Below are 18,568 nucleotides of genomic sequence, written 5' to 3'. Positions count from 1 at the left end.
TTGGCGGTCACTTGGAAGTGATTCTTGAGCAAGTTGCAATCATTCCTTCTCGGGAGAGATCCAGCCCAGTATATTGCCCCTCGACAATTATAGCTGTTAAATAATCAGCCGGTTAATCATTCCGTCGAATTGTGATGATGTTATATGCAAGGGGTGGTGTGTCGACTCAGCAGTTCGCGCACTACCATATGAACTCGGCAATCTCAGTTTGATTCCAGCCCATGGCTAGCATCGGTGGCGAGTTATATCTGGACCCGTCCTGGGCCCATCTCATTCGCCAGCCTGCACTGAGCAGCATGGGTGAAGTATGGTTTAACGACCACTGTGGCTGACATGGCATGGCGGGGCCTTCATCTCGCAGCGTAATTAATGAGGCTGCAAAAACGAAAACAAGAACCATCTCCGCATGCTTTGAGATGTCAAGATGACATTTTCATTCGCTTATGAAGTGCACGCGATCTTGTTATCTCTCTCTCTCTGCCTCTTCAACTTCGAGAGAGTGTTTACATTTGTTACGTTGTGTGTGTGTGTGTACTGTATGTGCGTTGAACTTCTTTCGCACCGTACGTAGCCAACCGTGCTAATCGGATAGATCAGTCAGTCGCTCGAGACGCGCGTGTTCTGTCTGGAATGAAGAGGCGCGGTAGTTATAGGTCACGCGCATCTCTCATGCGACGCTCACGGTCACGAAAATGTCAAATGAAAGTGCACACGCAGTGCGAGTCCACGTACGTGCATCTGAAAACGCGGTCCTCAAAAATAAAAAAAATAAAAAATAATTTGAAAGCCAGGCTGTACGAATATCGGCGAGCAACGCCGTGTTGTTTCGCAGGCAAATCACGCAGACGAACGCCACCTCTGATTGAGAACCAAACCCATTACCTTACACGACACCGCCTAATGTTGTCGGAGAAACCCATTGCTCACGCACGCCGCAACGCTTTGCTCTTTGGGTTTTTTTTTCTTTCTCTGCCTCGGATCAAATCAATTTTTCGGGCTACTGTACGCAAACATTCGCCACATTTCCTTTGCGCGTACATATCCCGCGTAACCCTCGGGCCTAGTAAAACAAAAAAAAATACCACCCCACTCCAAAGAAGCATCCGACGAACCATTAGAGCATCACTTATAAAAGCCCCGATGCATTTGTAAATTCCGCACGTCAGCTGCAGACGTAATTAGCGCTGGGCTGTCTGTCTCACCCCGTGCAGAGAGCCCTTCCCCGGACCGAGCCCGGCAATGAACTATGTCCCTACAAATGCAAAGTGAAATTCTGGCGGCGGGCCCAGAACCCCCTTTTTTTCGTTGTTTTTTTTTTTCGCTTTGCGCGAGGAGATGCGCTCGCTCCCGTAGCCGCATCGTCGCAGCGTGTGCCCCCCCCCCCCACCACGGCATACGCGCGGCTGCGGTGGCGGGGCTACCGGCAGGGAAACTTTGCGCCGTGCCCCGCGCCGGCTCCAAGCGCCTCCTTGTCACGTTGGGAGGGGGGGATGGCGAACGGAGAGAGCCCATTGCCCAGAGGCACTGGGCTGGCGACAGTGGCCGTGGACTTTGCGATGCGTGTCACGGTCGAGCAGATTAGTGGAGGGCCGTGCTTTCGGTTTGTTTTTGTGCAGTTTGGGGGTGGGTTGATCAACGTTGTTCTAAGTTGGAGATGAAAATGAGTTGTGGGTGGGGAGGGGGGGAGGTGAATTGATGATCGGAATTGATGAGGTGGAGATACCGGCTAGTATCTCTTCTGGGTGAAGTGTCCTGCTTGAAGCCCGCTCAATGTTCTTAACCGGAAATATGATATCTCGAATGTACATTTGGTCGAGACTAACGCCAGAATGGCAGGCAAAGTGGTTGGGGGGGGGAGACGTCCTGCGAGGGTCCATACACTGTGCAGATGGAGCACTCGAAGCAGCTCGGCGGATCGATGCCTCGCGAGGTGGTGACGGCAGGGCCTTCATCCAGCAGTGGATACATCATGGCTTATGATGATGACGACGACGACAATGGCGGTGCATCCTGGTTGCCCGAAGACTCACTTCACCACCCAGATCTTACCGAGCAAGACCTGCTGATAGAGTATAAGAGCCTATACTCTTAAGTTTTTTCGGCAAAGTCACGTAGGTAAAAATAAATAAATTATAAAAGATAAATAATAAAAAATAATATAAGAAATAATAGAAATACAATAATAGCCATGCATCGTGATCTGATACCTCCAGGCAATACCGGCAGGTACCACCTATAAATTCATCTCCCTTACCAAATCTGACCATCAATTCGTCCCCCAATACAGGGCAGCGTGTGTTGTCTTGCGGCACGTCTGGGGTCACAGTGCAGTCAGATGTTGCTCGCCACCTCTCGATGTTGGATAAAGGTTAAAGGCGCAGCCCTGAAATTGCTTGCAAACGCCACTGCTGTCGGAAGGGCCTCCACTAGAGGGAGCTCCGGAGAGCCCCACACTTCACCCCGCCACACGCGCAGACCTGGGCGCACGTGTCCCACTGTTTTAGAAAGTAGCTGCTGTTCCGAGACATCTAATTGAGCCGGCGGCGTGTGGATCGCAAGTCCGGCGTGCTGACACTGCGGTAATATCCCGAGCAATAACCGGCGGTGTTGAGGGTCATGAACCAGTGTGTATCTTCTTCTTCTTGGTTCTTTCGGTAAAGTCACGTAGAAGGGAAATAATAAAATAAAAAAATAAAACATAAGAAAATAATTATCACGACGTTTTGGCCACAACGCAAGCAGCCGTCCTCAGGTGAAGAAACAGGTCTGTCGGGGAGACAGCGTCTGAATGAAACACCCCAGGCTTGGAGCGTATGCAGGCCACCCCCCTCGTTAACCCAGCCGGCTTGCCGAGGTTGCGCGCTCACAGAACTTGCCCCGACAGCCTGGTGCAGGCTATACAGCGGGGACCTTTGTCTTTGTGGCTGTCAGATGTGTACAGTTGTGTATGTGAGTTGTGTGGCCTTAAAGTGCACCGAAACTGGCACAAGACGTCGCCTCTTACGTACTGTATCAGGCCACCGTGTTATCGATGTGTTGAGTTCGTTGCTTAGGGGCCGTCCATAAATGACGTCACGCGATTTTGGACGATTTTTTACCCCCCCCCCCCCTCGACACACGGCATCACAAAAAGTCAGGCCCCCCCTCAAATATGACGTCACAAAGCTCCCCCCCCCCCAAATAAAACATGCCTAAAATCGCTTTAAACTATTGTCATTGTAGGTGCGTTTTTAATGTGCCACTGCACTCTGATGTTGTAGGAGAAAACATTTATTAAAAAGTATCATTAATTAAGAAGAACGTGTTGTCTATATTCATTTAAAGTTGCGCATTTTGATGTGACGTCAAATTTCTCACCCCCCCCCCCCCCTCGTCACACATCGTCACAAATATCTGACCCCCCCCCCCCCAGGTGTGTGACGTCATTTATGGACGGCCTCTTGTGCCTGTGCACCAGTGCCATCGCTGCAGCAGCGTCACCACATCATACATATATAAACGTGCACAACAAGTTGCTATAGGCTGCTTCGGGGCTACGCGGTGGGCACCAAAGGGCAGTGCAACATAACCCAATGTTGTACTGTACTTCTACGCTCCCGCATCTATGCACCAGGCTTCGCCAACACGCGTTAACCAGCGCGGCGAAGTATGGTCAACAACCCTGCAGCACGACCTCGTTTAAAATGGGGAGCATGTAGTGGGGGGCGTGTGTATGTTGAACTTCTTTCGCACCGTACGTAGCCAACCGTGCTAATCCGAGGAGCGGGGACAATACACCGTCACGTCCATCTCGAATGCGGAGCGACGAGACGATCTCTTCTGCCCTTGTCTGTCTCCACGTTCTGCCTGAGCTCTGTGAGCCCTTGCGCGGACGAAAACAAAGCTACGACGCACACCGCTGTTTTGTGCGAATTCTACATTGTGGCGACACTTATTGACTTCACGACGGCAGGGTGAGCCTCCAGCATGGGGACCACAGCCGTCTCCTCCCTGTGGTTGGATACGCAGGGTTCGGAAACAGTTCAACAATCGTGTGATGTTGATGGCCGAATAACCCACACGACTGCTGGATGAATGCCTCATCCAGCAGTCGATTGACCTGTACTGCGTCGCGCAACGTTGCCAAGAGGGCATGAGTCTGGTGCATGCGCTTGTACTTGTCCACGGGTCAAAGAGGCTGCTGTTCTGGTGGTGGTGTTGGTGGTGGTGATAGGGACAGTGAGGGGGTCACGGGAGTTCGGGGGGCTTAAGCCGGCAGAAATCGAGCACGGGCTTGAGCATCCCCCGAGCGAGACTCGCGGTCCGCCAGGGAGGAGGCAGGGCGAGAGTGAGAGAGGCCACGGAATCCGCCTGATCAGCCGTGATGTGACGAGACCCCCGGGGAGGGCATGTGAGCTCAAGGTGTGAGTGGGGCAACGTGTGAGCGAGCCGAGGTGTGGGAGAGAGCACAGCACTGGTCTAGACTCTGTCATCATACATTATCGGCCATCATCAATCCACTGCTGGATGGAGGCTTCCGCAAAACCGTCACCAGCTGTCACGGGCTCTGGGTTGTAACAATCAACCTCGTACCTGCCCACGAGATCACTTCATTGATCTATCTCCCCGTCGGACGTACACTCAGACGCGTGCCACTCCTTGACTGACCCACTGTCAATGTTTTCGACCTTCGGCCATCATCCTTTCGAGCCACGATATTGCCCAACCCCGCCTACTGCACATTCCTTTAAAAGTAGAATTACTCATTTAGCCTGCGTATGTTGACTGATCCATGGTCGGCACCAATGAGAAGTGAACCCCACAATTGAATGATGAACAAAAAATGAACACAGACAAACTGCTGATGCATGGGTTTAGTGATGAAGACATCGAGTGTGCAGGCGGTGCAACTGCACAGGAGGCCATGGGTTGGAGGGGCGCAGAAAAGGGGCCGACGGAGAGAGGGTGAAATTGGATAGGGGGGGGCATTTCAATTTCATGCACCAGGGCCCCATCCTACGCCACTAGTTAGTGTCAGAAATAAGGCGAGTACTGGTAGATATTTCAGTTATTTGGTTAATGTATTTGGCAAGGCTAGTACGAGTGGCTGGTTGGCTAATTAACATGATGTTAGGTTCATGTTAGGTTCAGTGGCACAGTAGATTGAGTCGCCGTGCAGTGGTTTAGCGCACTGTACTCTGAAACCTGTGAGCCGAATTAAATTTCCAGCCACAGCTCCTGTCTGTGGCGAGTAATGTAGGAAGCAGGCCTCGATACTCTACTCTTCACGAACGCACACACGATGCAGTATCGTCAAACAACCCCGATGATGACTGACATGTTATGGGGAGGCTTTCATCCAACAGAGGCTTGACATCGGGCTGTAAACTACTATGCTGTAGTGTTATTTTAGGGTCCACGGAGGGATAGCACTCTTGGATGATTGGTCAGTTGGTTCACGTTGGGCTCAGAGGCGCATCTACAGCAGAAACTTCCAAGGAGCGTTTGTCAAGAAATTTCAAGCTTTTTAAATACAGCCCTACGTTAATACTAAAACATTGAATGCATTACCTCTGATAAACATCAGTAAACATCCCGTTGGCACACCACTTCTAGGGCTGGATTCTGCCTTGCTCGTGTAAGCTTTGAACTGTATGTATGTTGAATTTCTTTCGCACCGTACGTAGCCAACCGCGCTAATGCGGAGGTATCTTTACCCACGTACTGCTTACCCTTTCTCCTTCCCATTCTAATTCACATCTCCAGTGTTTAATTCAGTTTTTTTTGTTGCACTGTGCCACCTCTCGCTATGACATTTCATTGCTCGGAGACGTTTCACCCATGCCTATCGCTCGGGGGGGGGAGGGGGGAGAGTAACGATGATAAACCTAGTCATTTGAAAAGGTTATCATTTAGTTAGTTCGCTCACACTGGCCATGCTAAGGCTGTGCAGGCTCAAGTGGGACCCGAATTACCATGGCTCCCCGGGGTCACGATATTCATTCCAAAACCCTAGCAGATGACCAGAAGCGGAACATGCATCGTGGCAATATATTAAAATTTTTAAAAAACGTACGCAGGTATTTCAAAATGTTAACCTTTGGACAGATAAACAAAACATTTGGCACCTTTCAAGTGCACCCTGACGAGTCCGTAGACCAAATCGCGTGCCTTGTTTACTCGTATATTTACCTGCTTCCGGGCTGTATCTTCAACTGGCTTTGTTTGCAAAAGACAACTCATGGCCCCCGAAGGGCGTGCAGCTAGGATGCCACTAAACATTCAAGTTTTGTTATTTCCAAGGTCACGCCGCCTGGGTTGTATTCGATCGCCCGTTAAACCGGAGCATTGAGTTTAAAAACAATACCTCCATAAATTTCGATTTAAAGCTTTCGTGACTGCAGGGATTCATCTTCTTGGTTCTTTCGGTAAAGTCACGTAGACAGAGACCTGTTCTTCACCTGAGGACGGCTGCTTGCGTTGTGGCCGAAACGTCGTGAGAATTATTTTAATATGTTTTATTTTTATTGTTTTATTATGTTTTATTTTTATTATTTTACTATTTCCCTTCTACGTGACTTTACCGAAAGAACCAAGAAGATGAATACCTCTATATTTACCGGTTGCTCGGCTGAGTGGAATAATGCATCACAGTCAACACGGTAAAGAGGCACAGACACAGAGACGAGGAGGAGGAGGATCCAGAGACAGCTTAAAATATGAACCAATTAGAGCAGTGTTCTTCACTAATTTTCAGAGTGGAGCCACTTTCGCCGATAAGACACACATTTGAAACCATTGGGGGTTTGACAGCAGCACGATGATGATGATGGGGGTGTTTTCACTCTTTGTTTATTGTCGTGGGCCCCACGAAAGGCCACCAGGGGCCATGCAATGAAGAAGACTGGATTAGATAATTACATTTGCAGGAGTTGACTTTTACATCAAAAGTAACAATCTTGATTTCAAGCTTTCCTGGCTGCAGGAATTAATACTCTTTGGTTCTTTCGGTAAAGTCACGTAGATAGAATAATAGCTAACCATGTGAGAGCAGAGTGTGGTAATTGAAAACCTAAACTTAAGTTTTGCAAATGAATGTCTAGTGGCACCCTAGCGCACTCGTACAGCTGTTTTTTTCATTCCACTGCTGGATGAGGGCCTCCCTACGCCGTACAGGATTATCTGCCCATACTTCACCACGCTGATCACTGCGGGTTGATGGAGGCAGAGCGCATATAAAGAGGTGCATGGATGTACCGTACAACAACGGACTTTCTTACTCTGCCCTCTGCTGCCCACCACTCCCACCCAGTTTAAAATCGAGTCATTGATTTTGTAACATTTTCTTTATACCTACATGCAGATATGCACACACGTTAACGTAGTCCATGGGCCACAGAAGGAATTGGCACGACCTAAGGTAGAAAAACATCATTCGTACCAATTTAGATTATACGGCGAATACAAGTGATTCAGAATCTTTCATTATCGTGGACAAATCCGATTGACTATGAAGCTCTTTGTCACCGATGTCCAGTGAATTGCTTAACAAGCACTCACTTCAACCGGTGGCCACATCATTCACTGTTCTTGGCCACATAAAGAAACCAGAACCACCAAAGTTACGCCACCTCAAATGGCACCGACAAGACGAATTTCTGGCCACCCGCTATGATATCTGAATGAATGTTGTGGTCTGTGAGCCACAGCAATGAGCGGTGCCAACTTCTTTACATGCTCAGGGCGAGTTACATGAGCGCGACCGCTTTGGCCTCATTGAATGCTAGCGGCAGTGGTGTTGTGGCTCGCTCGCCCTGATCCTGCTCACGAACGTGTGACCTCTGGCACACTGGCGGCTTTGCGAGAAACTGCGTCGTGACTGCCACCTCGCGGGGGGCTTCTTCACTCGCTCCCTTCCGCCACGGCCCAGACCCAGCAGAGCACTCGACGAGGATTTCACATGACGGCCCTCCCTCCTCCTCCTACTGAACTGGGTTGTCGTACAGAGACAAAGATCCCCCGTGTCGCCTTCAAAGGCTGTTGGGGCAAGTGTTGTTACCGTACACACACACACGCACTACAGCATTTGCGTTTGTAGGGAAGATCGTCGTCAGCCATGATCAATCCACTGCTGGATGAAGGCCTTCCCAAGCCGTCGCTTATCAAGTTCAAGTTCATTTATCAAGTTCATGTATTAGGTAGAGCCCTGTGAGCCATTCGGCTCTTGAATCGGGTGCAACCGCAACAAACACAAAACAAAAACATGAACAAGAAAACATCTTAAAGTGACTATATGCAAACAGAAAATCCAAGAAAAGACAACAAAATATTGCACAAAAAGCACCGTACACCAACACTCACGGCCCTGCGATGTGACGATCGACCTAGAGCCTGAACATGAGCTGATCTCATTGCTCCATCTCCACCGTGGACGTGGTGACAGGTGCGTTCCCTCCCTTGGCTGTGACTCCGTCGTTAGGTTCGACCACCGGCCATCATTCCTTCTCGCGGGGTGCGCTGCCTGAGCCCTCTTTTATTCAGTCAATGACGCCTCGAACTCGCGTGGTATGCTCTCTAATCCATTCAGTTTCTCTGTGTGCGGTATTAGTCACGTTTCAGCCGCTCCTTGCATTTCCCCACACTTTTAAATGTACGCTGGGACATTCCACGTTCCTTTGACGGGGCCCCGTTTATCTGTAGAATGGCCACTGATGATCTTCCAGTTTGTACAACGGCACGTGAACCCACTTGCTATGCTGTCAGCTCCTGGCCACCCGAGTCTGACGTGTTGACACGTGTCTGTGATCCACTAACCCTTGCCTCCACAGCACTGGATCACAGGTGTGGGCTAAGGCTGATCAACATAGGAACACCTCGCCAGATATTCATTTAGTGGTGAGACGACCGATAGAGGTTACCACATTTGGTTCGATCATTTTCCTGGTTCTTTCGGTAAAGTCACGTAGAAGGGAAAAAATAAAATAATAAAGATTAAACAAAATAACATAAAATTCTCACGACGTTTCGGCCACAACGCAAGCAACCATTGTGGCCGAAACGTCGTGAGAATTTTATGATATTATGTTTTATCTTTATTAGTTTATTATTTCCCTTCTACATGACTTTACCGAAAGAACCAAGAATATTAATCCATGCAGTCACGAAAGCTCTAAATCGAAATTTAGTCCAATCATTTTCTCTCAACATGTGAATAATGAAAGCCGAAATGAGCTGAACTTTCAAACTATTGCTACAAATTCAAGTTGGTTTTCTTTCTCGGAGGGGAGGGGGGAGGTTAAGTGGTGGCACAGCCGTTTGCGTACCGCTAAGCCCTGCCACGGCTAACATCAGTGGCGTGTGATATCTGAACCGGTCCTGTGCAAGTCTCTTCTCCACCAAATCGCGCTGAGCGGCGCGGTGCAAGTACGGCCACACAACCCCCCATGACTGGGGATTGCCCACGTTACTTGTTTCACGAGTACATCATTAATCAGACGTTTATTAATTTAAATTTTCACAGTCAACGTGTCAGCTGTACGGCTGTGAGCCCACTGTCCGAACACGCGTGCGTGCGTGCGTGCGTGCGCGACTACAACCACCCCGGTCTGTGTTGTTGACGATGATGCTCAAGATGCCCTCGCCCCCCAGCGTTCGTGCGATGGCTGTGAGCAGTCCGAGGAAGCCCAGGGGGCAATCGCCGCGAAACGTTGGCAATTCCAAGCTCGTTGCGCGAGGTGGCGCCCAAGCACGCGGCACACCAGCACACGGCAACCCCCACGGCTGCGTGGAGACCAAGGGTGACACAGTCGGGTTTTTTTACAATCGGGTTTAATTGTCTTTTTATATTAAACCCGATAATCTGAGATTGGGAGAAATCCGGTTTAATTGCTTCTAATTGCAGAATCGCACTTCTCAACGATGAGCTTCATCCATTCCAAGCTAAGGAACTCACTGACGGCGCCCACGATTGTGGAGGAGAAGCTCGTGTTCATCAGGACCAACCTGCCCGCCGCATTCTACGACTACCCCGTGCCCGACGGCCCCGAGTACGATAGCAGCACCGACGAGGAAGCAGCCGAAGCATATCCGAGTTTCGTATTTATTAAACCAGGTTTTAATTCCCCAAAATCTGGTTTAATTGTATTAAAGAAAAAACCCGATGCCTGCCGCTGGAAAAATCGGGTTTTTTCCACCCATGTTGGAGACAGCCACTCGCGGTTAAATGACAACCTGCAGTGGCAGTGTGGACTCAGGGTGAGGGCTGTCCACCCATGCGTGATGACTCCGGGACAAGAGATTTAAGATGTGATGTCCTCCGCGGTATTTTGACTCTTTAAAAAAATAAAAGCCATGCGTCATTCGACGCTGTTGCCCCAGACACATATTTGCCGGGATGTACGACTTCTGAAATACCGGCGTGCTTAACTTCAGCAGGAACAAACCAGAACCCTGTTCCGGGAACTATTTTGGAACGCCGCATCCACATCACCTAAATAACACTGAGAACAGTGGTGAGTCCATGCATTTAGTTTTAATAAACATGTCCGTTTGATTATAGGAATACTGGGTGCAATAATATAGGATTATCGTGAATAGGCGTGCCTTGTACCCTATTGGAGATCTGTGAAAAATAACTTAATCGCTCATCGGATTCCTCCAGTATAAATACATATTCTGCTTCTAGTGGTAGTGCCTTACGCCGATAATCCGGGCTCCGAGACAGCCTCGCAGCGTTCCGAAACACCTCGACTGAGAAATGAAGCGCCGAGTGACAACACCTTTTTGCGCGCGATCTCTGCCCGTACTTTGTTCAATTGAAAGCGAGCGGGCGTGGAGTGGCGGGCGGGCGACTTGAACACACGGGGCGCGGTTTGACAGCTGCTGCTGCTGAGCGGTGAGAGTCTTTGAGAGGCGCTGAGCGTTTGGGATCCAACTGTTGCCTCCCTTCACGTCGACAAACATCGCCTTGATGCCGGGGTGGGCAAGCCCATCTGTCGCTCTACGCTCGCGATAACCGCGGTGGGGGGAGAGCTTTTGTCGAGTTTATTCCGAGATAATTAATGATTCGCCTGATAATTGCGTTACCATTGCGTGTCCGTGACCGCAGCATGCGGACGTGGAATTTCTCACTTTCACATCCTGCGGAACAGTGCGTAGAGTGACCTAGAGTGAAAATAAAATATACGCAGTCTGTTCTCCTATAACGCCCGTGTTGTTTTCATGACGCGAATTGGATGAAACGCGACGAACGTATTATCGGGAACACGTTTTGTATCACGCGCACGCGAATTGGATAGAACGCGATCGAGTGAACGGAACGACGTCGCGCGAGTCGGAGCCAGCCGTCGCACGGCTGCCTCGACGTAGCGTCATCACACAAGGCAGCGGGATACTGCTGGATGCTTCTAGACGCTGCCCACGCGCATCAGTCTTTGTTCAGCCTGCGTACACATCTCACGCGTTATCGCGGAGCGTGCTTTACCCCGTGTTGTATATCGTTTATTGTAACACGACTTTCACATAGCGCGGTGTTCTTCGGGAAGGCAACTACTGCGTTATAGGAGAACATACTGTACATTATATTATTGGTTCTTTCGGTACAGTCACGTAGAAGGGAAATAATAAAACAATAATATAACACATTAAAATTATCACACCTGATGACGATTGCTTGTGTTGCAGTCGAAACGTCGTGAGAATTTTATTGTTTTATATTTTTATTACTTTATAATTTCCCTTCTACGTGACTTTACCGAAAGAACCACGAATATCAATCCCTGCAGTCACGAAAGCTTTAAATCAGGATTGTACATTATCTACACACTTCTGTTTACTGCTGGGTGAGGGTGGCCCCCATGCTTGCATCGGTCATGGAGGTTGTCTGACCCTACTCCACCATATTCGATGGTCAATGTGGTTTGGTGAATGGGGGGGGGGAGAGGCAGGACAGGTTTAGCTGTAACTCACCACAGATGTTATCGCTGTGGCCAGGAATCAAACTCAGGTTCAGAGCAGTGAGTGCTAACCACTGCACCACCGCCACTCACAGGAGAACAGACATGGGCGGAATGATCGACTACCACTCTCCCTCCCCCTACGATTGCATTCAATATGTCATTGAAGAATCAATTTTATTAATTAAAAACACGGGGGGCACCTCGCACGGGTTATCGCCTTGTCGTGGTAGAGAAGCCTGTGTGTCTCCATGACTCAGAGAGCAAAGCCGGCGGAAGCCTGAGGCTCTCCCAGCAGGTCCAACCATGCCGGACTGCTGGTCAAAGGGTAGAGGCAGAACCGGCCCTAAGCAAAATTTGGTGGGAGGCCCCTTTGATGTATGATTTTTTTCACCCACTAGCGAGCTAGCAGTGACTCTAGGGGGCCCTCTGCTGGCCACGGGGCCCTTTGCAATTGCAAGGGTCGCTTAGTGGCTGGGCCGGCTCTGGGTAGAGGACAGATAAAATGGACAACCCCTGGTCCTCCAGGTTGGGGGTTGGGCATCTGGCTAACAACCCCACACCGGAATAAAAAACTGAATTGTTATGGAAACTGCAACAAGAACATATTTAGTACCGAACCACCAGGAGGCACCTCGCCACGAAACCGGCAGAATGAGCCTCTCCAATCAAAGCCCTCAAAGGGACATTGGAAAGGTGAAATGTCGTCTCCTGGATCCAAAGCACAACCATCACGATTGCAGCCCGGGACGTACGTGCCATGTACCAGACGTCCACGACGGCCCAAGTTGTCCATGAGAGGAAACGACGCCACATTCAAGACTAACTAACGACCTTTGGCCTGTCTTGTGGTGAAGCAGAGAAAGCTGCGCAAAGACCGTCCGGCATGGCGTGGCCTTGTTGCGGCCTTGTGCTCCACAGGGAGCGAAGTGGAGTGAGATAATAAACCACAGAGGGGTGACAAGGGCCCATTGCAAACAACAAAGAGTCCACGAAGCCGGGCGAGATATCTCCCTTGCCGGCACCACATGAGGTGGCTCAACTTTAGTGGTCACGGCTTCTCAACGTGACCAACAACAGTGAATTACTCCGTGATCACCGCTTGAAAACGGTGACGGGGGACTTATCAAATGCTCCGCTCCACTTGGCCCTATCAAGATTACGTTGGCACCTCGGCTGCTGCCAATGCCTGCCCTCGGCTCATGGACTGATACGGGGAATTGACGCAAGCGTCGATGGTGACTCGACGCATCGTTCCACCCCCTCCGGCAGGTAATTATAAATTCAAGTAAGCCTCGCCTGGTGACGCGTCTCTCTCGGCGCGCGTCCCCAACTCCGCTTCCGTTCTCGCGCATCGCAAAACGTCACCCACGTTCATCACGAGACGCCGTCTCGCGTGTGCGCACGTTGAACTTCTTTCGCGCCGTACGTAGCCAACCGCGCTCATCGGAGGAGGTGGTGGGGGGGGTGGGGAATGACAGCTCGTACAGTAATACCCCGGTTTACGTCGAGGGGTGCGTTGCTGAAGGGAGCTGCGAGGCATATCGAAGCGACGTAAAATGAAAGCGGTTTATATTCTTAGGTTTTTTTCGGTAAATTCACGTAGGTAAAAACATTAAAAAATAAAATAAAAATCACGACGTTTCGGAGGCAACACAAGCTTCCGTCTTCAGGTGGTACCGTCACAGCCACGACAGCTGCATCAAGTAAATGAGAGATTGCAGGAGCTACCACTCCGTTTATATAATGGTTGGAGAAGGTGGTGGGGCAAAGTATGCGGCCATTGCCCCACCACCTTCTCCAACCATTATATAAACGGAGTGGTAGCTCCTGCAATCTCTCATTTACTTGATGCAGCTGTCGTGGCTGTGACGGTACCACCTGAAGACGGAAGCTTGTGTTGCCTCCGCAACGTCGTGATTTTTATTTTATTTTACTTTTTTATGTTTTTACCTACGTGACTTTACCGAAAAAACCTAAGAATATGAATCATTGCAGTCACGAAAGCTTCAAATCTAGAATGAAAGCGGTTTACGGGGTAGGTGGTGGTGGTGGTGGAGGCGAAGGCCGAGAGGTGACGGATAAGGAGAACGGACGCACGACGAAGATGCAGTCAGCGACGTGAGTGTGTGTGTGTTGAGGCGACGTGAGTGTGTGTGGGGTTGAGACGACCAAATCGGGTATCGGTGTTCATAATAAAGTGACGACGCATTGGCGACACGACGTAAAATGGTTGAGACGCAAACAGGGTTATTACCGTAACAGAAACAAATCGAAAGGGGCTGACGTTTCAGACAATGGTCCTACATCAGAGCACACAGGGGGGGTGGGGTAGAGAAATTGACCGACTTGAAGCTGTAGCTTGCGCTGTGCGGCTGCCGTGAGGAAATCAGAATACATTTGAGGAAGTGGACAAATTAGCTTTGACACGACATCGTTATTTTCAGTGAGTAAGCATCAACTCTCAAACGAACCCTGAGAAAGTCAAAACAACGTTAGCATCTTTTTTTCACACAGTTGCTGCGCTCAGGCACAAAAGGACCCACAACGGAAAAGCGACCAGCAACACACTGCATGCCAACATTGTCAATAGATACGAGTGCGACGCTGTGTCTTGACATTAGCGAGGTTATCGCGAGAGTTCGGGAATGAAGAGGCGATGGGAGGCAATTCCGGTGTGGAGCAGCGAGAGGGACGAAGCAGAGGCCCATGTTCTCGTGGACCTGAAATTGTAGGGGCAAGCTGATACACACCGGGGGGGAAACCGGGACATTAAAATCACCCGGAGCGAACGCAGAGACAGTGCACAGTCCCTATAGCAACAACCTCTTCTTTTGCTACCCATCACGTGGCAGCCGTCGACGCAACAAACATAAACAATATCTAGTAGGCGGACGTTTTGGGCGATGGCCCTTCTTCAGGGCAGAAAGAGAGGGCAGAGAGACTGACCCCTGGCTGGAGGGAGGTCACTCTCTGCGGACCCTGAACATTTTATAGAAGTGTGTGACAAATGAACCAGCTTTGAGCTTGACATGGGAGCTGGGGTTTTTTTTTTTATCCCATTTAGCGGGCAGCAACTCTCATCAAGCAAACGCTCTGAGAGTTCAAACAAAGCAGGCACAACACAAGCTTTAACATCGCAATCACCCGACGGGAATTTCAAACATTTAGCATTCGATAGCCGAGGCCAATCCTCAGGTGCTGCCGCCGCGGCCACCGCCTCCTCCTCCTCCTCTCGCCAATCGCCACGGCAACGGTAGCCGTGGGGACAACGCGGGGATGGGGCACTCCACGCAGAGACTTTTATCTCAGATTGGATGGGCCGCCGGCGCCGAACGCGACGACCCTCCTGTTACACATGAAAGGGGCGCCACGAGTGCTCGGGGTGGGGCGGGATGACGCCCCCGGCCGCTGGCACGGAACGGCGCATTGCAGAAAAACGACACCGCCGCCACCACCGCCACCGCCGCCACCACCGCCGCCGCCACCACCACTACCGCCACCGCCGCCACCGCCGCCACCACCACCACCGCCACCATCACCGCCACCGCCGCCACCGCCACCATCACCGCCGCCACCGCCACCACCGCCACCACCATCACCGCCGCCACCACCACCACCCCCCTACCGCCCTCCTGGCCGAAGTGATGATTTTGGGTTTTTATCTTCTTCTGTTCGCGACGCTTCGGCGACGCGCGCGCAACTGCGCCACGTGTTGCGCCGCATGGGGCACACAAACACACACAAACACACACACACAAACACACACAAACACATACAAACACACACACAACACACACACAAACACATACAAACACACACACATACAAACACACACACAAACACATACAAACACACACACACAAACACTCACACAAACACATACAAACACACACAAACACACACAAACACACACACAAACACATACAAACACACACACAAACACATACAAACACACACACAAACACATACAAACACACACAAACACACACAAACACACACAAACACACACACACATTACACACACACATCACACACACAAGCACACACACACACACAAACACACACACACAAACACACACACTTACAAACACACACACACAAACACACACACAAACACACACAAACACACACACAAACACACACAAACACACACACAAACACACGAACACACACAAACAAACACACTAACACACAAACACACACACAAACACACACACACAAACACACGAACACACACAAACAAACACACTAACACACAAACACACACACAAACACACACACACAAACACACACACAAACACACGAACACACACAAACAAACACACTAACACACAAACACACACACACAAACACACACACAAACACAGGAACACACACAAACACACAAACAAACACACTAACACACAAACACGCCGGCGGCGGCTTGGCCTGTCGATACGTTATACACGCACGCACGCGTGTGTGTGTGTATAACGTATGTATGCTGGACTTCTTTCGCGCCGTACGTCGTCTCGCGTTCTTGTCGGAGGGTTAGGGTGGCTTAGGGTGGCCCCAGGGGAGGTTGCTGGGGTTGGTGTGGCTCGTGGGAGTACGTCACGAATCACCCCCCCGTGAATGTTCTATTGCTTTGTTCCGTTGTTGTTGTTTTCCCGTCTTTTACCGCCTCGTCCGCCACCGCTGTTGTTTCGTGAGCATTCCTCCTCCCTCGTCGAGAAAAGCGAACAAAACCAACTCCGTCTGAGTCGCAAGTTCCAACCGGTTGACTTACACCGCCAAACTAAAAAGCGGCCAACTTCGTGAATTTACGACCACAATGATGTTCACCCCCCCCCCCGCCCCACATCTTTAACTTTGTCCTGAACGCGTGTGGACCAGCTGTCGTGCAGTTGGGCCACACGCGTGAGACAGTGCAGTGCGCGTCAGGCAGGTCAACACGCCGAGTGCGCATTACAAGCGCCGCGCACGCGTGGAGATGCAATGGGATTCACACGACCGATGGAAACTGACTCATAGGGAAGACAAGCTAGCCCCCCCCTACCCACCCCCCACCCACCCACCACCACCCAACCAGCCACCACCACCCACCCACCACCACGCACCACCACCACCACTACCCACCACCACCCAGCCACCACCACCACCACCCACTACCACCACCATCCACCACCATCATCCACTCACCACCATCCACCCAGGCACCACCCAGCCACCACCACCACCCACCACCACCACCACCACCCACCCAGCCACCACCACCACCCACCCAGCCACCACCACCACCCACACCACGCACCACCACCACCACCCAGCCACCACCACCACCCACTACCACCACCATCCACCACCATCATCCACTCACCACCATCTACCCAGGCACCACCCACCCACCACCACCACCCACCACCACCACCCACCCAGCCACCGCTGTTCCCGCGAGACAGGACGGAGAGCGGAAATTGCAGCAACCCCCTGTCGCAACATCCCCATGTTGTGACATCCGAGTCCACAGGAACTTGCGCACAGGCGGTCTGACGGATGGCTAAGTCTCAAAGTGGACACCTCGCCCCTCCAAAATCAGAATCTTAATATTTTTTTCCTGGAGAAATCCGATGACCTATGAAGATTTTTTGTTCTTACAGATGTCCATTAGAGACGCATTGGACTTCATCAGCGGTCTCGCTGAATGCACGTGTTTCTTCACTGAACTGTTAATAAATGCGTCTGCTGGTCTTCTGATGTTTTTTTATGACTTTGGGTGAGAAAAGTTTCCAACCGAAACACTATAAAGGCACACTTTATATTTTTTTAAGTACTGGAATAAAATTCTAGATTTGAAGCTTTCGTGACTGCAAGGATTCATACTCTTTAGTTTTTTCGGTAAAGTCACGTTGGTAAAAAATGAAATAAAAATTAATAAAAATAAACAATAAAATCATCAGGCGGAGGCTTGTGTTGCCTCCGAAACGTCGTGATTTTATTGTTTTATTTTTATTAATTTTAATTTCATTTTTTACCTACGTGACTTTACCGAAAGAACTAAGAGTATGAATCCTTGCAGTCACGAAAGCTTCAAATCTAGAAATACTCTAAAAGTGCTGTAAAATGTTGATTCAAGGGCCAAAATACAAAATGATGAACTCGCTGTGTGTATCGACTCTCGCTCGTGAGACGGCTGCCGCTGCATCTGGTGTTTCTGCGAGACAAACTGCAGTGGTTGCTGTTCTGTGTCTGCAATGCAACAAAGTCCTGCGGACCATGCCAGCGGCCAAGCCACGTGTCGTCCATGGGCCACGTGGTTAGGACTCGTGAATGTTTCAACAAAATAAAACTTTTTTTCTCATTGGTGGTCACCTGTCAATGATTTTCAAACTTACAAAATATATGCTGGGTACATGGATCGTGTATTATATTATAAGTCTTGAATTTCGAACGTTAATCTCTGTGTTATCTCTCTCTGCTTATGTGTCTGTCTATGTGTCTCCGTGTCTGTGTTTTGTCTCTCTCTCTCAAATTTAGCAATCTTTGGAAGAACGTAATCAACCAGGTAGGGTGTTGACTGTTATGTTAGCCGACTCTCTGTGTTGTACTGCATTATATACCCAAGTTTACTAGGTTAGTTTTTTCTTTCATTT

The sequence above is a fragment of the Lethenteron reissneri genome, chromosome 31 (assembly GCF_015708825.2).
Source record: "Lethenteron reissneri isolate LAM-NWPU_2019-01 chromosome 31, ASM1570882v1, whole genome shotgun sequence".
Taxonomy (NCBI): Eukaryota; Metazoa; Chordata; class Hyperoartia; order Petromyzontiformes; family Petromyzontidae; genus Lethenteron; species Lethenteron reissneri.
Note: the sequence above shows the minus strand (reverse complement) of the source record.